This window comes from Cyprinus carpio, chromosome B5 (genome assembly GCF_018340385.1).
Source record: "Cyprinus carpio isolate SPL01 chromosome B5, ASM1834038v1, whole genome shotgun sequence".
NCBI classification, from domain to species: domain Eukaryota; kingdom Metazoa; phylum Chordata; class Actinopteri; order Cypriniformes; family Cyprinidae; genus Cyprinus; species Cyprinus carpio.
Genome location: NC_056601.1, coordinates 4,900,170 through 4,921,005, shown reverse-complemented (window position 1 = coordinate 4,921,005; position 20,836 = coordinate 4,900,170). Strand labels below are relative to the sequence as shown.

At 38.5% G+C, this 20,836-nt stretch overlaps 2 pseudogenes; both read left to right on the top strand.

Annotated features, from left to right (window-relative positions):
• The window catches only part of LOC109069985, an 11,688-nt pseudogene extending 6,344 nt beyond the window's left edge, over window positions 1-5,344 (top strand).
• Window positions 5,345-5,377: 33 nt separating this feature from the next.
• On the top strand, window positions 5,378-20,450 carry LOC122134597 (annotated as a pseudogene).
• The last annotated feature ends 386 nt before the right edge of the window (window positions 20,451-20,836 follow it).

Below are 20,836 nucleotides of genomic sequence, written 5' to 3'. Positions count from 1 at the left end.
TCGCTGAATCGGCTTTCACCATGGATGAAGCGGCATCCAGCCCGGGGTCGTCCACATGTTGGTTGCCGCAAGCCCAAAACAGACGCTCCTTTATAGCATCCAAAGGCCACGCCATTCTGAAGCCGCCCGCCTCTGCTCACTCAAGGCCGCGGTGTGTGACGCACGCAGTTTCGTTGAGAAAGCGAAAACTACTTTGTTTGGCCTTCCAAAAGAGAACACGACTAGAAATCATGTTTATATCACGTTTATAATGGGTTTTATGTTTTTGTCTCACCGACAAGGCATCACAACATCACAATATGCTAAAAATCTCAACATCACCCTCAAACTATTTAGCCAATCACAGCAAACCACAATGCGCTGGATAGCTGGCCAATCAGAGCACAACTCACTTTTCAGACCGATATCTTTGTAAAAATCGACTCGTTTCAGAAGGCGGGGCATAGAGGAGAAATAATAATGTACAGTATGTGGAAAATAATGTGTTTTTTGAACCTTAAACCGCATAAACACATTTCATTACACCAAATACACAAAATGTTCTTTTTTTATGTTCTTCATATGACCTCTTTAAGCAGCACAACTGCTTTCAGCGTTGGTAATAATAGGAATCGTTACACCAAAGCATTATATTAGAATGATTTCGAAGGAATTGTGTGACACTGTAGACGAGAGTAATGGCTGCTGTAAATTCAGCATTTCCATCACAGGAATAAATAACAATGTAAAGCATATTAAAATAGAAAAAAAAGTTGTTTTAATTGTAATTTTACAATATTACTGTTTTGCAGTGTTTTTGATCATATAAATGCAATTTTGTGTGAAACATAAGTCACTTTTTTTTTCAAAAAATCTACCAACATAATCTTTTTTGTTTTAAACTTTATGAGTTTTAGGACAATATTACCAAGAGGAAAACAAACAGAAAACAAAAGACAATATCAGACTTAATACAATCAATCAAATAAAATAATAAATTGTGGGTAAGCAAAACAATGAAAGTGCACATTCAGTATGATACAATAAAATTTAACTGAAAAAAAATCAAACAAACAAAAAAAACACAAAGTGTTAGAACTAAGATGGAACTAAGATAGAACCTCTGGCAAACCCAATATTTGAACAGAAGTGTATTGATAAAAACTTTTAGAATTGCTTATCCATGGCCTTAAAGCAAACAGATATCGAGCCACAAAACTCGTTCCTTCAACTTGTGTGTTATTAGCAAACCACTAGGCTACACTAATATGTGTATTGAAGTAACCTAAACTTGCTATGCAGGTTCCAAGACACCATAATGCAGAATAAAACCCATGGCATCAGTTCAATACTAATATGTCCTTGTACTATTTACGATCAGTGTACCAGAAGCTACTTGATCAGCTTTGTGCGTGCCCAATCAGAAGCAAGCTGACTGAGCTGGCAAAAAACAGAGCGGGCATACAGAGGCATCGGAGGAGTGACGTGGGGAGAGCTTTTCTGTAACCACACCACCCGATGGAGGAGGCGTAAGTACTAAATTAGTCATCAATTTCAAAAGAGATTGCAGTCACATGTAAGCCACATTGTTTTTTTTTAAAATGTAATGGTGTACGTGCTCGCAACTTCTCAATAACGTTTGGTGGTTATCGAGTTATATGCTGCAGAAAGGTGGAAAGTGTGTAATGCTTTCAGTGGGGTTCTTTCTACACTACTTAGGGCGTCAGACGGTCTGTTTGGTTACTTTTAAACGTGTCTGTTGTAAACTACGTGATTTGTGTGTTTGATACTGCTTGAGAAAATAGCAAAGGGCATTTATTTTTTTTGTGTGTGTCTGTGTAAAAACTGTATATAAATTAATTTGTGTGTGTGTGGTACTGGTAGGTAAAACTGGAAAATGGGTTCGAGGTTCCACAGAAGATCTGTTTAAGTTCTGAGGCTTGGGCTCCAGAAACAGGGCTGTGGTGACGGATGCCTTCAAACTAAAGAGAAAAAGAGCTGAAAAAGTCATTTTATATTAAGGACATTGAGAGGTTATAATGGGGACTAAATGATGCACATGCAACACATCATCTAGGCTGATTTCCCAAATTGGTGTATCTATGGTTGTGCAGATTACTATCCCCATATACGTTCATTAGGATTGCATCAAAATGCAGTTTACACTACGATTACTGTCTTACTACAACACTAGGCTGCCTGAAATTCAAAAGTCTTCGCCCATTTGGATTCATCCATTATATAAAGTCACTGCCAAGTCCTGACTGATCTCAGTAGAAACTACCATTCTTTTCCCCCTGCTGGAGAAGTTGAATATGGTCTTCGCAGTTAAGCCCTTTTGTGAGTAAAGTACTGTGAGGCAAATAGACATTTATTAATTACTATTGTTATTATTAGTCAAAGATGTTTCGCATTGCGTTAAGAAATTAGCAACTTACTTACTTATATATACATATATATTATATATATATATATATGTTTATATTTTTTATTATATCTATATATTAATTTTTTTTTTTTTTTTTTGTTTTTTTTTTTACCTTATAAAAGGATTGCCTTGACGCCATATCTATGTTTAAATATTTATTGTAAATTGGATCACCTTTACTTTCAATAGCATTTTTCGGGATGCCATTTTTGTTTTTGTAGACTGTCACATTTTGTGGTTTGTTTGCTTAATTGGTTTGTTAGATTGTCCAAGCTGATGGCAGTCCCATTGTTTGTTAGTGTGGAGTCATTCTACGCTGATTTCTGATGGCTAAGAGTGGTAAAACGGTCACTTTACGATCAGTAGATAAATAAAATCGCTGGGAACTGTGTAAACTACAGAATATAATGTGGGATGAGTTTATTTACATATGTATGGGACCATTTGATTCTTATGATCCTTACCATTGACATGAAAGGAAAAGAACTTTTCTTATATATGTCTGTCACATTTTTATCTTTGGTTGCTCATGTGGCATACACAGATTAATGGGTTTAAGGCAATACATAATGTGTAAAGTGCACACGGGAGATGAACCTGGGAAGTCATATTTTTCATCTTGCGCCTTTATGCCGCTATAATATTTTACTGCATAGTTTTGATTTTTTTTATATATATAAACTATATCCCCATTCCTCAGCAAAAACGGTTTTTGCATCACTACGTTGGGGGCTCAAAATGGACAGGGCCCCCCCCCCTCCGATAGGAGATAGGGGGGTGTCAAAACATAACGAGTTATATTTGCATAAACAAACCAAACATTGTGTTTATGTTTTTCTCTGTTTTTTTTTTGGTGTTTTTTCGTTTTTTTTTTGTTTTCATTATGGTCTGTGCTTTTCGATTTACTTGTTTGGAAGACATTTCATAAATATTTTTATTAAGTTTTTCACTCGTATTTAAGCTGCTACTACCTGTGAACTTTGTTTTTTGTTTGTTTGTGTTCTGAGCTTATTCTGATATCACTTGGATCATTCTTTTCTATACTAAACAATCCTTTTGTCATCACATCATCATTCCAGAGTTTTGTACACTTCTTGCATTCTCTTGCTGTTTTGCACATTTCAGGGTGTATTAAAACAAACATTCCATCCACTTACAATTGGTGTGGTTAATCACTCTCGTTTAAAAAAAAAGCTAAATTTTAGCCAAATTAGGGCACACAGTCAGCTATTTCAGTACATGTTAGATACTAATGTATTTTCAATTCAAAATAACAACATGGGGTTGTAAACAAAACAATTGTGCAGAAAAATAGCAGTGCTGGTCCTCATGATGTACATGTCAGTCGTGTTTGGGTGTGTGTTTGTGCAGGTGGATGAAGCCACTGGTGGCGTGTGTGTGTTTGCGGGTGGGTACGCGTAATAATGTGTCCTTGTTTTTGTGTTTTCTCGAAGCTGTATTTTTACCCTCCTGTCCGCCCACCAGCAGCAAACTGCTCTTCTAGCTCTGAAAACACAAACAAAACAGAGGCCCAGTTCTACTTGGAACGATGTTTTTTAATGTCTTATACCACGGAGCACCGGTTCGTTCGGTTCGGTCTTCGGTTCGGCGGCAGCAGCAGCAGTTTCTGGGCAGGGTTTCTGATGTGTTCTGCTGGACTCACGCTAAAGGGCCGAGGTCGCTGCAGGAAGGAAATGGCGGCCTGATCCTTCATAAATAACGTGATTTTTAGAAAAAAATAAACTAAATTGTAAGAAGACATTTCGCCTATGACTTCGGCTCGGGAGATTCGTTTCTGAGAGTCGTTCATATGTCGTCAAGGACAGTTTGTGCCATTAGTTTGAATAGTGGCGAATTAGCGAAACACTATAAATGCAATTGCGTCGTTGTTGCGTCGTAGTAAATGTAACAAGTTTTAAAGGGTGTTTTACTGCAGTGAAAGTTTCAATTGTTTTGGTGGCGGCTCTTTGCAGGGCGGTTTTTAATGGACTGTTAGACGAGCTAGAGGGCCCGTTAGCATGTTAGCATGCTAGCAGTCGTTTTACGGAAATTCGACACTCAACGTTATTAAATACACAATTACTACTAAAATTTCACCACGTTACACGAAAATCCATAGAGATTTTCTGTGTGATGTAATGGAGTTTATCCAGTAGTTTTATGGTTGGTTGATATACGTGTACAGTAAATGTTTTTTGACAGCATATTTGGTATTGAAGTCCATATAAATATACTCGATATCGCAGGCGGTCCTTCACACACGGACAGGCTTGCACGCCTCGTGTGAATAACCCTCATTTCACAGCTAACTGCATCACATTTAATCGGTATGGTTGTTGTTTTTACATGCTAAAGATTTTTAGACTCGGAGTTGTGATGCTGCTCGACTGGTGTGGATACTGTTTCGTTCTACTGCAGTGTGGGGCGCTGACATGTTATAAACTCCAGAACGAAACAGAAGTCATGTTGACAAAATGATAAGCAGCTCAGAAACCTTCAAACATGAGACTGTCCGGGGTATCAGACTTCGTCATAAGTACCAGACACAAACTCTGTGTCTGTGTCTCAAAACCTAACTGTTCGACGCATTTGATGGGTCATCATGTAGCACATTTAAACAAGAAAATTCCAGCCCGCCTCTGCTACATGGCAAGCGTTGCTTACTGTGTGCTATGCGTAAGGCGCGTACCTAAAACAACACTGTGCTCATGATTTTAGGAAACCAGCTCAATAAACTGTATCTTGGAGTTTCAGCCCTTTATGCACACAAAACACATCTGACCTCTTGGTAGAGTTCTGTAAACAAACAATAAATGAAAGCACCTATTAAAATGCACATGCACCTGAAATATCCACATACACACTGCTCTAATCACTGGTCCATTTTGTTGTTTGTTCAGGGAAGGATACCTTACGCTCGGCTCTCGTTACCAATGATTCTTGAATATCTCGAGGTTCGGAAAAAACAAAATGGAAATCGGACAAAGAGGGAAATTGGTACCTGATCAGACCAGTGACCTTGCAGAGAAAATGCATTCAGACTCTTGTATCTACACAATCAGCTTTCAAAATACACTGTTAAAAGATAGAGTAAGGCTGGCGATTGAATCACATAAAAGCAAACTGCTATATGGGTTAGTGCGATTATTAAATATATAATGTGTGTGTTTCAAATGAAGCTCAGCATTGTTTTTTTTTTTTTTTTTTTTTGTTTTTTTTTTTACAACTCTGCAGTGGTTTGAGAAACATACTGCTCCTACACCAAATCATCTCCGCATGAGGCTTCAGTGGGGTTCGTTATAAGCCGTTTGGGAATTCAATATGCACCAACGTCTTAAAACCAGCTGTGTTAACAAAAACGAAAAAATTTGAGGGTCCTGGGTTTTCCACTGAAATAAAATATAATGGTTTTTAACATCTGAGAAGGAATAAATTAAAACAGTTGTACTGTAAAATAGTAATATTTTTTCTTTTCTTATGTTATTGTTCTTACATTTTTTTTACTGTGAAATATTGCAATAATATTATATTCCTTATTTTGTCTTTATATTATTATTATTATTATATTGATATAGAATTACAAAATGGCAAACCTGGAGCCTTTTTTTAAAATCACATTTTAAATTGCATTGGGAATTTTTAAATCACAGTTTGAGCCATGCTGCCTTAGAAGCTTGTTTAATTCAAGTTTTCTTGCTTTGCTTTTTTTTTGCCATTTGTGTCTAGAAGGGGAAAAAGACCCTTGGGGAGAAGTTTTAGGGGTCAGAGGTGAGAGGTCGGGTAAATGGACACCATCAGGAGAACGACATGGAGAATCTCAGTTTGTTTGAGATTGTCAAATTGGGCAAGAGTGCCACACAGGTACCAGCATACACACAAACAACTTCAGATAAACGCTGATCTGTCAGACTGTGTTCATTCACAGACATACACGCTCTCTGTCTCAAAGTACTCGGATGTATCATCAGAGTAAATCAGCAGTTTATGTGGTTTGTTATTATATCCAGGTCTAGCTGCAGTGTATGCTTTCTGTGTAGGCTGTGTGTGGTAGAAAGAAGGTTTACACTGCGCAAGTGTGTGTGTGTGTTGCTTTGTCTCTCTTTCTTTAGTCCATGTTTTATGACTGGATGAGTCCTATGAGACGGACAAGACTCTGGGCTTGCTGGAACGCATCAACTGTCTTTATTCCACTGCTGCTGGTTGTAAAGGTGTGTGTTCTCTAGGTGTAAATAAGTTTACATAATTCAAGTGTATATTTTGTCTTATTGAATGTGTATGTTTGTTATAGGTGCGGTGAGCTCCGAGATGTTTCGGCACATGCAGAATTCTGAGATCATCAGGAAAATGACGGAAGAGTTTGATGAGGTTTGTTAACCTGTTTATACCAGAGACGTTTCCATGGGTAGAATCTATGATGGGATGGAGGAGATTAGATACTGTAAATGTATATGGAAAAAGAGTGTGTGTGTGTGTGTGTGTGTGTGTGTTCAGGACAGTGGTGATTATCCGCTGGCAATGGCAGGTCCAGTGTGGAAGAAGTTTAAATTAAGCTTGTGTGAGTTCATCGCGGTCCTGGTCCGACAGTGCCAGTACAGCATCATCTATGATGAGTACATGATGGACACAGTCATCTCTCTCCTCACCGGCCTGTCAGACTCACAGGTCAGAGCGTTCAGACACACCAGTACCCTGGCAGGTGGGTGACTTTGAGCTAGGTACTGTGCAGTGTTCAGAATAACATACTACAACATAGGGGTGGGCGATATGACTAAATTCTTATATCAAGATATGAGTCATTTTATTTAACGGTAACCATATATATCATGATATAGTTAGTTTTGCTTTAAACAAGGTCTTTATGATAACAACATTTTTGTTACCATAGAAATTTCATAATTCTTGTCACCAGGCAAATACTAGCCTAAATTATAAACAAATAAGAAAGAAGCTATATTTATTGTATAAAGTAATCAAATGTATAAAATCACTGCATATTCTGCATATTCTTCACAGTGTAAATTAAATATATATTTCTTATTATTAAAGTTACAAAAGTGACAAGAGCAGTGAGAGATTTTCTCTTTTGTTTTTTGACAGCAGCCCTTGAATCAGAGAGCAGGATTATTAGACTGCTGTCACTTTAAGAGCTGCCCAGATCCAATATACTGTTACACATGCGTTTTATTTCTCAGCTGTTTGCTTTTACTTAAGAACTAAATTACTGTGTTTACGAGGATACTTGCAAAAATTGGCATTGTCACCCACAAGTGTGTGTGTATTTAACCTCTAACTTAGCTCTTTCTTCACGTGCGCGCGCATCTCTGACAGTGCTCAGAAAAAGTCTCTCAGACTGCACGCACATACACATAAATAAGCTCTCTTTCACTGCTGATTGCGCTTTTATCAGCTTAAAATCACTTGTTTTAATCTGCAGTGCTTAAAAACACATGCAAACGATAAGTTTTCATGACCACATAGCACAGCAATGCCATGTGAGTGTGTAACCGCGATGAAGATGATATTTGAAAATGGTTAATCTTGCCAACCGATATATCACCCACCCCTACTACCACACTACTTCTACTGCATAAACATATTGTTGTGTCATAAATTTTGGCATGCAGTTTTCCATCAGTTTGTTCTTAATGATAAAGGTATGAATTATACGCTCTGACCTTTTCCTTCCACTGTATTTCAGCCATGAAACTGATGACCGCCTTGGTGAATGTTGCTCTGAATTTGAGCATTAATTTGGACAACACACAAAGACAATACGAGACAGAACGCAACAAGAGCATTGGGAAACGAGCCAATGAACGCCTGGAGCTCCTGCTGCAAAAACGCAAGGAGGTGATACACACACACACACACGTGCACACACATACACATACATATACTCAAAAACCTTGATTCAAACATGTTCTTTTGTAATTATTAGCTCCAGGAAAACCAGGATAATTGAGAACATGAGGATGCCATTTTTAAAGGATTATTCATCACAGATACAGGTAAGCAAACATGCCCATAATTGAATGACCTGATTTCAATAAATTCAGAGTTTAAAATGATCCAAAGAGCTGTTTTTTTTTCTCTTGTATTTGTGGTGCAGGGATTGTGAGTTGCTGAGATCATTGTTGTCGGACATTGTAAGAGATTGGTATGTGGATGAAGATGTACAGTGATGCGCGTTTCTTAATGACCGTTACCTGAAGTAACTGGGGGCTGGACCATTTATGATAAGGTATCACAAACACATTCACCCACAGCGTTGTGTTTGTTATATAAGGGTCAAAAAGCTACCACATCTCACGTCTCATCCAATTTACCTCTTTATTTTCATTCCCACAAGACAGGTGAGGTTCTTCTGAGTGTCCTCTTATCTGCTCTTCAGGGTTTGGTATTATAGCAGAGAACTCAAAGGCCAGATTGGAAATCCTTCACTAGCCAATCTTCAGGTGAGCTTTTCACCCATGGGACTCTTGCTATGGCAAACAACATCTCTAAGCATGGATGCCTATTTATCACTGAAAAGAATTATTTCTTCCTTCTTACAAACAGTTCGCATATTCCTGTTGTCTCGTATGAATCGCATTGTGTCCATGGACTCTGGATAAGGAATATGAATGGTGCTGGTTCCAGAGCCATTAAGTTGCGGACGATGGTCTTGCAGTGAGGGTTCAGCATTCAGTCTTACTTTCTTTTAAAGATGTTCTATTTTACCTGTGATTGTGTATATTTGTGCACAACAGGAGTAGTGATTGAGATTTTGACGGCAAGCAAAGCCATGTGGAGCTTCTTATCATTTGGATTTACCTTTACTCCGCCCACCGACCGGTTTGCGGTTGGCAGCAGGGGAGTTTCTCTCCAAAAAGTAATGTCCCACTTTTTTGCACCATATCAGTCCTGTGCTTTAATTAAATACTCGTGTAATTAAACACCTTTGCCACATTAGTTCTTATCCATAAGGCCTCTGATACTCACCATGCACTGCCTGTGATGTCTCTCTTAAGGAACTGTGTCAAGTATTCTGGTGCTGGGTGTCCCAGTTTATTCAGGGGTCATCATGGGTCGCAGAATGAATGAGAGGCGGCCCGGAAAGGCAGACAGTGGTTTTTAATGCTAACCTCATCAGAACGACCGGTCTTTTTCTTTCCTTGAGATTGAGGTGTGCTTGCATGGTGATTGGGTGGGGGCTATCAGCGTGCTATTTCACTTCATTAATTGTCTCTTTATTAGTAATAAAATTTGCCTGAGCAGTTCCGTCGTATTTCACGTGTCTCTTTGGTCCCCTTCAACTTCTTAGATGGCAGCACATTGTATGAGATCAAATTGTGACGAAGACAGGTAGATTATTTTAACAAGTGGGCAAGTAGAAGGTTCCTAGCCTTATTTATTCCTCTGAATAGAATAGTACAAACTTTGAGGCAGTAGGTTGTCTTTTTAAGATATCATAAAGCTTTGTGTGTTTTTAGCTGCATTAGCCACGGGTGCCTACCTGGTTGACAGCTTGTGGTATTTGTGCCGTCAGAGCTGCTGAAGGACTGTGAGAGTAAAGGATCAGCCTGCTGCTGGATGAAACTACCCCCTGGATATGAGGGTACATGGCTATTCTTTTTTTTTTTATGTGTATGGATGTAGAATTTGGCTAAAATTCAATTCTTCCCTAAACTTTTTAAACAGTGGTCCATGTTGTTGTGTGTTTTCAGCTCATCACTGATGCTCAGGAAGCTGCTCTGATTGAGATCATGCTTTGTGCTGTCAGACAGACTTGTGAGTGTCACCCACCCACCGGACGAGGCCCTGGCAAAAGGGTGAGACACACACACACACACACACACACACACACAAAAAAAAACAATTTTTGGTTTCCCATAATTATTGAGAGCTTTTTGCGACACTTCAGTCACGCAAGGGTCATCGGATAGATAACCAACACTCTCGGTGATGCAGATATGGTGTGTTGTGGTTGTAAGGTACTACAGAGAGCTGAGAACTATGTATCTCCCGCTATACGTGTGTGTGTTGTGAGGTGGGGTTGGTTCGTTTCCAAAAGGGCACACGTAAGTAGGTAATTACGTGTGAATAGGAGCGGTGGGTGGGGGCAATGAAAGAAAATGGGTGGTGTGGATCTTATGAGTGAAATGGTGGACGTGTCCATAGGGCGGGTGGTGGTTGCATTTGGGAATCAAAACGTTGTTATTTGTTTTGGTCTTGCGTTTAAATAGGGGGGGAGGAGAGACGGTGTGAGTGTGGCTAGGTGATGGGTATGGGTCGTAATCGATTTAAGCGGGAGGCACTTTTAAAGCCCGTAAAACTAAAAAGATGCGGGAACACTTGGCTAAATGCTCCACGGGTCAGTTATCGGGCCATCACATCAAAGTCAACAAACGGATGGATAGAACCAAGTCCGCCCTGTGGGGGCTATATGATGCGGGGGTCTTTTTTTTCGGATAATCTGTTCCGGGTCACTGGTCGGTGTACATGATAATAGGGAAGAAACCTGTTGCTATTTTCGTTTTCCAGACAACTGAAGCAAACACTTTGGCCAATTGTTCTTGTCAAGATAGAGACGACTTACTTATGTTTGTCAGGCATTATTTTTTTTTTTTTTTTTGGCATTTTTACTATAGTTTGTGAGGAACAATGTTTCAAAACTATGGATATCACAAAAAACGTAGCCAAACCTATAACTCATGCACACACAAATATTTTCAATGCAGAAAATCCCACCCATCACAATCATGTTAAATGATCAATAGAGCTAAAAAATCATATATTATTTTCCTCCTTTTTCATGTTGCTTTTCAAAATGTGTATGCTGTTTCTTATTCTGGCACAGGTTCAACAGCTAAAGAAAAGAAAACCCCAGCTGGATGATCGAAACAAAGCATCACAAAACATTTACTGTGAGCTCTGCCCCTGTTACTGGCTAAAGTGAGTGATTGGGTGCCGTTGCCATGATGTGTGTAATGCATCGTTTGAATAACAAACAAATGTAAAATGTAAATAACCACTTTAATTGCAGTTATTTAATCCTCAACACTTTAGTTGTTTGTTTTTGGGATTTGCAAAGAACAGTTTCATTGCAATATTGTTGTGGCTTTTTGGGATAAAGCAATGGTCCACAACTCACTACATATACAGATATACCCAAATAAGTATTTTATTTTTTTTTTTGCAGTCTGAATAAGGTATTTAAACCAGGAGATTTCTGGAAAAAAAATGATTTCTCTCTGTCCGCATTTCTCAGTAATTCAGTGGACCCAGAGAAGGTCACTAATTGGTTGCGGTTTTCCCTCAGTATTTTGATCTAGAAGATCTACACACACTGGTCGGACTGGAGAAGGTAATTATTCACATACAAAAAAAAAAAAAAAATGTACCACATAGTACACTAAATATTGTGCTTCATAAAATAAAAGTCACTTTTAACATGAAGGAGAGTTTACAATAAGTAGTAACATATTTTTTGAATCAATACATGAAGTCATTAAATGAACTGATAGTTAATGTTTTTGTTGCTAGTAGTTCTTATGAGTAATTCTTGGTGGCTGATGTCCTGGCAGCCTCTGGATGCTTTGCTGCGCCAGGTCCGTGATGTGGTGGAGAAGCACACAGAACACAGATTGGTAATTAGAGGCATGTTCCATGACTTTCCATGCACCTGTGCAATGAGGAATTCACCCATCTATAACCGTAGTAAGATATTGTCCGCAGCCAGATGATTGATGAACAGATCTGATGTAAGTTTCCAACCGTCCTGTTGGAGGACGGTCCTGCAGGGAGGTGTGGGTGTGGTAATATTCTCTGGAACTGTTTATTTGTGATTTAACTTGTTTTCACAACTTTAATGGTTTTGTTTCTTTAAGGGAGAGAGAATGAGCCTGATGAAGATGATGCCTAGCAAGGTTTTGGTCAACACTCAAAAGAATACAACAGCCTTCCACAAGTAAGAACACACTTTTAGCTAAAAAACCTGAGAAATTCCACACAGTCCAAAAACAAACAGATCTCTTTCATTTTTATATGATATATATATATATATATATAATATATATATATATATATATATATAAATATATAATTCTTTGATTTTTGGGGTTAAATAAATCCCTTTTTACATTGTTTGGTGAGGTTCCACATTACCATAGAACCATGGACTTTCTTCATCAGAACTGTGTGTGTGCCTGTGTTTGTGTGCTCCTTGCAGTGCCCATGACCTCACCAAAGTGGGACCCGTTTCACCAGTCAACTACAAACTTTTGATATCTGGCCTGCAAAAATGGAGATATGCCTGAGCAGGTACTGACATACTGAGTCCAGGGGCTTAACCTCATTTTAAGTTCATTTGCCGGGGTTGCATGCCCTTATACATGCTCTTTTCTGCAGTTGAAATGTTGCTCTGAAACAACCTTAATGTTGCTTTAATGACCAGTAATGGCAATAAAATGGCACACATTAGCTTTTATAATTTTTGTTTCCCCAGCATGCATTTAGAGGACATTTACTGACATAAATTCATTCCAGATTAGGTAAAATAAGTACATGTTTTAAGAAGAAGAAAAAAAACTATTCAATGATCTTGACTGGATAAGAGAAACCTTAAATACAAATTAGACCTACAATAATAAGTAACAGAGATCATCAAATAATTTTTTTGGGTTAAGATCTATTCTCTTTTAGGCTCGCAGTACAGATAAGCCCCTTAAATTAACTATTATCAGTGATTCAATTCAGTTTTTGTTTGCCTTTATAGATCGTGGGCTCATGGGGCACATCCCTTGTACTCACTAGTCAGAACTCTGCACTTGGCTAAGGTCTCGGAGGGCAGTGCCAGTAAGGTACAAACACACACCATACACGGCCAGTACCTTTGTTTTTTTGTTGTTTTTGAGACTGTCATTTGACTGAGCGTTTAGTCACACTCTCCGTCCGGTTTTTCAGGATGATTTGTGGGCTGTTGCGGAGACAAGTGAGAGCCTTCTTTATATGTTTCCGAGGTACTGAAATAGTATCAGCACTTGCTTGTGAAAGACCAGGTGAGTCTGACCTGCCACACCAAGCCCTTTCATGTATAGGGTATTCTGGGAAAATGAACTGTGTGTTTTTTGTGTGTGTGTATGGGCCTTCCACCATTTCTCCTTCGCTTCGGCCTCCTGATCTTCAGTTTATCAGATTGTAACGGCGGGGCGGGAAAGCTTTAGAGCCCTGGTGTTCAGGATCCAGCATGCATCCTTACAGAGCGAACTAATCAACTTCATCCTTGATCATGTGTTTTTTGTTGACAGGATGAGGACAGCAGCGCAGGGTAAAATGACAATTAGGACAGAAGACTGCTCTGATTCACTTCAAGGTGGCACACACACTACTGTGTGTGAATTTGAGTGTATAACAGCAAGTATGCAGTCATGCGTTCAGAGACAAGATCAGCTGTTGACTTACAATGTGTAGTTGTAGCACAAAATAATTTTTTCAGCAGCCTGCCATAGCAGTATGGCTCATCAAACTGTTTGAGTTTGGATTGGGACTGCTGTTTTATCAAACACTGTTTGAATTTGATACATATGGATAGGGTTGGGAATCCAAAATCCATTCCATAATCAAAAACAAAATTTCAATAATCGTAAAAACGTTGTCAAATTACAATTTCGATTCCGCCTATCGATTCCTTCTCTTTTTTTTTTCTTCATCTGTGAGGACCGGACCTAGTGATCTGTCAGGACCTTGTTTGCTAATCAAAGCGCTCCAAAGTTTGGCTACATTTGCAATCAGAAGCCAAAAGCTAATTATAATATCTGTGATAGCTGAACATGTTTGCAAGAGTGGTGTCACCACCAACATGACAAAGCAACTTTAATTTAATAGATTGTTAAAGATCGCGAACACAATTCAAATACCAACGTAATTCTGTTCCTAAATTACAGTTATTCGTCTGTATGTTCATTACATTCCATCACCTTTGACGTGTGCAAATCTATGTTGTGATCACTTGGTTTGGCAGCTTACGTTCACACCAGTGTGATTTGAACATTTAAATTTTGTGTTTGCACTGCCGCTGACCTAAAGAGAGCAGCTCTCATCTGTCATGAATGAAACCGCTTCACAGTCTTTTCTATTATTGGTCTTTTCAGTCACACAGTATCATTATTTCTGTTTACAAACATTCAAAAAACAGAAGTACTGGGATAAAAGTTTATAGTTCAGATATAAACTGTGTGTATGATAGCGATTAAAATAGAGTAAATCACCTTTTAAAAGTAATTTGACACTTCAAACGAAGGTTTATCGATTACATTGTTACGCCAGTAGGTGGCGAAAAGGGGCTGTTAAAATGTATTTGTCTTTGAATCATAGAAGAGATTCGTTCAAGAACGCCGATTCATCCAGTAATGACACAAGTACATCTTGAGTGAGTCATTGAATCATTTATTCATAAGTTACATGTGATTTTGTTTAGTTGTCTAATCTTTTTTCTTCAGAATCATGAGAGAACCACAACTGACGTTGGGGGAAAACAAACAAACTCAGTTTATCCAAAAATCATGCGTTCTATTTTGCACACAAACAGCTCTTAAAAATGTTTGATATAAGTATTTAATAACATTGGAATTGAAACTGGGAACTGAAAAGAATCGGAATCGATAAAATTTAAATGATACCCAACCCTACATATGGATTTGTTTTATGATGCCTTTTACCTTTTTAGACCATGTAAATTTTGGTTACCTGGACTTTTATTGGAGGGACAGAAACAGAAACAAAAATATCTTAATTTGTGTTTTAAAAATGAACCAAAATCTTATGGGTTTGAAATGACATGAGGGTGAGAAAATTATGACAGATTTTAAATTTTTTGGTGAACTATCCGTTTAAGAAACCTCTAAGGAAACAATGCTTCTTTAGGAAAAGAAATGAGATGCTGCTCCTTTTATGATGAGAAGTAATTTATTAAATAAATAAAAAAATTGTGGAAAACTTAATACACTACCAGTCACAGGTTTTGGTCATTAAATTACTTTCTTTTTTTGAACAGTATATTAATGATTAGTATTTATCATTATTATTCTGCACAATTGACTGCTTGTTTTTCACTATCCAGTCAAATTCATTCAATTAATTTTTGGCCGTGTCTTGCAGATGACGAGGCTGGTAATATTGAGGCGCTCCACAGACGCAGGAATTTACTGGGCCGCCTTCCTGCAAATTAATCATCTACAATGTGGTAGAGATGAAGAACAGGAGCAGATATCTTCAAAACAATACATGAGAGTGAGTCTCATTAGTGTTGTAACATTCCTCTCTGTTTGTTACTTGATGCTTACATGGACTCCCTGTCTCTGTCTGTGTGTAAGTAGCTATATGATTATGGTGATCATCCTTAAAGAGACCGAGTACAGCACGTCCGATCGACAAGATTCAGTGTGCCAAGACTCTGATCCTCAGCTTGCAGCAGGTGAGGGCAATGCTCCCTCCTTACTCAGACCAGCTCTCCCAGCAACACTGAATAACAGAAGTGTGATGTTTCTGTTTAAGCTGTTTAATGAGATTCTGACTGATCGGTGCATGTAACTTCGATAGGATCCGCGTCTGGCATTCTGGTGGAATTAAAGAACTGGTCCGGACGCTTCTCTCTCACATTTGGACTCGATATCAAATACAAAACCAGAGAGGCCCTTGCAATGCTCCACAAGAAGAAAATTTAAAACACAGTTGCTGTAAAGTCCCAGCTGTGTTTCTGGTTCTTGATGCTCAAATCTTTGGAGAGGAGCTCCAGCAACGTTCGTTATTCTGTTTGTGTAAAAACTGTATTTTTAATACCTTAAAAAAACCATCATGCCAGAATTAATTGTGCCCACCAGCATTAACATTAAAACCATTTAAGTGGAAAAGGGGCAAATATATGTCTTGAGACAGAGTCCCAGAGTGTGTGTTTTTCTGTGTTTAGGGATGGAATAGAATTTGCCTTTTAAAGAACCCAGTCCCCAGGGGGAGGGCGGCCCTCCTCTCAACCTCGCATTCCTTGAAATCCCTCCAGTGAGTTTTCCTCCAATTCCTACGGAATTGGCAACTCGGAGTCACAAGAAGACTGTGTAAGACACTGCTTCACATTGAGAATCCCTGCTGTTTCTCAGATCCCTCTGAGACCCAAGTTTTTATATTCATGATGCAGTATTTTTTTAGGAAGCCATTTAGTTGTAAAAACCATTTCATTTAGGCATGTTTGCATTGTAATATGGATAAAGGTTGGTAAAAAACACCTTGTGAACAGTGAAAAAACCAGCACACAACGTGTATTTGAAAAAATAATAGATTGAACCAGTAAATCTGACTAAACTACTGTCTTTAAATCTAAATATTGCTCTACCTGAGAGTGGCAGCTTTGCATTGTTGGTATGCTTTGAACAATGTTTATAAATGTACGTATGTTTACATTTTTCAGGGCATGTAAGCCTTTTCCTGTTACTAACAACAAACAAATAAAAAAAAAGAACTTTTCCAATAGATAAATGGTTTGAAAAGTGTTTAACTGTGTCAGCATGTTGGTGGCATTTTTTTTGTGACTCTGGAAGATAATATGCATTTTTTTTTTCCCCCCAACAAAGCTGTTGTTGTGATAATTTTCAGTGTCCAGTGTTGTTTTGTTATGTGTAGTTTTTTACCAGTATTTGTAAAATATACAATGTTGAAATTCTGTTACACTGGTCTCTCTGAAGGTTAATGGTGTATTTTTCTTTAAATTCGTATCTCTATTGAAGTTTATGAATGTTTATTGTTTTGACCTCCGATCTCTCCCATCAGGCCACCTGTATCTAGAGCGGTTTATTGACCTTTCAGATGGCGCTGCAGAGAGGACGACTGCTGGTTACCCCCGTCATCTCCTACCGTAACTCTCTGCAGACGGGCGCTGATGATGACACTCTGTCTGTCATCAGCGGTATGAGCAGCAGGAGCTACCACCCGCAGTCGCAAGAGCAAACCACTTGCCGCCTCCGCAGCAAGAGAAAAAATACCCGCGGGTACATATGCATTGAATCAATAATTCATCTATAATCTTTAGGGTAAAAACTGACGTCTTGTTTTATTGTCCTTCTCTCTATGTCTGGCTCTCAGAGGAGAGTAGCTGTAGCAGCAGTGCTGTGAGCATGTGGGCAAAATCGTGAGCATAGTGGGCCGCACACTCCTGTAATGATGTCATCACCCCCACTTGTCTCTACTTGTTCTGCGGGATGCAAAGAAGCTCCGCCCTGAGCAGGGGACCTGGGAGTTTAACAGCATGAGCAACGAAACGCCACACACACCACTCTGTCAGCAGCCAGCAGCAGCACCAACACATGGACTACAAGTAAGCACATAAACACTAAAATTAACTAACACACACACACACTCTTATTAGTAGAAAGTTGATTGAGAGCTTTTTTTTCAGTTCTCAGGTCGCGTGGATAATGGCCCCGAAACAGCAGCAGGAAAGAGCAAGCCTGCAGTACAGCAAGATGAGAGGCCACATTCAGCACACCATGTGAGATACACATTTACGCTACATTTATTGGAAATCAGAATTCAATAGAGGGTCTTCTTTGGTCCTAAAATCTTTAATGGACCCGAATCACTTTCTTACTCGAAAGCCTGACGTGCATAAATAAAAATTTTTTAAAGAAAAACCCGACCCTAGAAGATCCGATGAAATTAGACTTGAGTCCGACACGTCAGCATTTAATTTCTAACCCGACTGGACCCTGCAGTCAGTCAGGAAAAATCCCAGTGTCCTGCTGACTGATTTGGCCGCTTCACCATTACTTTGATTTATTTAACTTTATTCAATTTATTATTAGGCTACTTTATATTAGTGACTGCCTGATGGAAACAAGGTTATTTCTGAGCTCATCTTTTTAGTTGTGACCAGTGGATTTGAAAAATAAACGTGACAGTTTGATTAAAAAATTAATCGATCGCCTAATAATTCATGGATTCATTAGTGTGGTCCTGCAACCTGATCTCCAGCAAAAGGCTTCTGCACACAAAAAAGAACGCCCTATATGAACCGGAGGCAGCATAATGAAGAGGAGTGGAACTTTCCTGATGGATCTCACATCTATAAGATACTTTCTGTGTGTCGCGAGGTTACAATCGTCATCCTCCTTTTCTATGTGGCGTTCCTCACTTAAAGCACGAAAAGTGAAGGTAGCTTACGCATCGGGATAGTTAAAAAATTTTGGGTCTAATTGGGTCCCAATTGGAAAAAGCATGTTTTATTTTTAAAAACCCGAGGCCGCTAACACCGAACCCGAGTCCGAGGTACTCATAGAAGTTTTCCGCTCGGGGTCTGGGTTTTGAACCTCGGGTTTTCGCATCCTAGTGGACCGTGAAGACCTCTAGTGTATACACAAGTGATGCACCCTTAATGGATTTTCCTTGCCTGCATTAATGAATTACTTTTCCTTTTTGTGATTTGATAAAATTTCACATTTGGGCATTTTAATGCTGTTTGTTGACAAACTAGTATTGTTCTGTTTTAATGGTTTTTGAATAAGGGCTGCCGCAGTGACATGATTTTGAACATTTTTGATTGTGGTCAACCAAGGCCTCAAAATCTCACATGGTCATTTGCATTCTCTTGCACTCTTATTCCATTTTTTTCAAATTTGCTTGTTTGGCAGTCCGACGTGGCGTGGGGGTTGATGGAGGATGATGAGGAACCGATTGTAGAGGATGTGATGATGTCATCAGAGGAACGACTGGACGCCTTAACGAGGGCAATGGACTTTCGACACCATGGACATTGATCTGGTAGTAATCAGAATTCAGGAAAGCATAACATCAACCAGTGAAAACCCCTTTGTAACGCAAAAGATTCTACTGTCACATAATCAGGTGCAGAGCGCTATGATAGCGTTGCTCAGCATCTTCACATAATCTGGTTTCCTTCGGCTACAGGGTTGAGAGAAAACACATTTTGTGTGTCATTGTTTTTTTAACTTTACCTTTTTGTTGTTTTTCTGAAGCCTCCATCCAAAAATCGCAGGGAGAGATCAGAGCTGAACCAGACTACTTTGACCCTGCCTCCATCATGGATGACTCCGTAAGCCTTCTTTCATCTGCCTGTTTATTCATTCATTTATTAATCCACTTTATAATTTATTGATTAGATGTGCTTTTTAGAACTCCCTTAGATTTACATTAAAGGAGGGACCAGAGGATTATGTGCTTTTTTTAATCTTGTGCCAGTAAGCTTCCCACACAGCATTGTGGCACTTTTTTTTATTTTTTTCAACAAAACTTCAAAAATCTAATTTGTTTTGTTGTTTCTCTCTGTTCATTTACTTGTCAATGTAAAACTGACCAGACGAGATGCTTAGGAAGACCACAGTACTAAAGACCCATTCATGCCAAAAATGATATATAACGAAACAAAAATCTGTGAAGTTTAAAACATCATTCTAAAAGTGACTCTGTTTGTTTTGTTAACAGGTTCTTAATGTCTCCATGTTCTGAGATGGATACATGAGAGCGGTGACATGTTTTCCTCATCTGATTTCACTCCATGAACTAAATGCACACGATGGTGCTGCGAATCTTTCCCTCCTGAAAACACACCATAACTTTCCATCTGTACATATAACAGGGCGACAGACAAACATTTTCAACATGAGATCAGACTTATCTGTTCATGCTCTTTTGTAATGGAGGTTTAAAAATAGCTTCTTTTTTTTTTCTTGTAACTCCTGGAGGAGTTTTGATTTTTAGGTAATTTTGTAAAGACAATCAATTGTAAATGACTTTATAAAGGGTGATTTAAATCTAAAATTTATAACTCAACTTTCTTTAAAGGGTTTAGACTTTGCAGAGTGTCCTGTTTTTTTCACAGTACCTTTCTCTCTCTCTCTCTCTCTCTCTCTCTCTTTTTAATTCATCAATCACAATGTTTCACTTCTCAGAAGTAGGTTAAGCCTCATATTGTGATGATATTCCTCAATGACTTACTTGACTGAGTGGTGGCGATTTTTTTATATAGGTTCTCTGCGAGCTCTTAGCACTTGTATTGTTTTATGGCAAAAACATAGAAATCCCACCCTTATTTCCTCAAGAGTTAAATTATTTTTTTTTATTTTTTGGTCAACTTAAAATTTCAAAGGTATTTGCTGCATAAGGGCATTGCCCCTATTTTCAAAGAAAAGCTCTTTCCTGTAGAATATATCCGATTTCTTTTAAAATATTAGAAATAGGTAATTTATAATTTATTGTTATATATCTTAAAAAAAATATATAAATTATATATATTTATTTTGTTTTACACAAAATGTGTAATGTACAATGTGAATCATTGCTGATTTAGTATTAACTTTAAGGTTTTTTATGTTTGGTATCCAAGACACATACCGTCTCATTCACATTTCATCTGTCCCGAGAGAATCACTGATGTTTTATTAACTT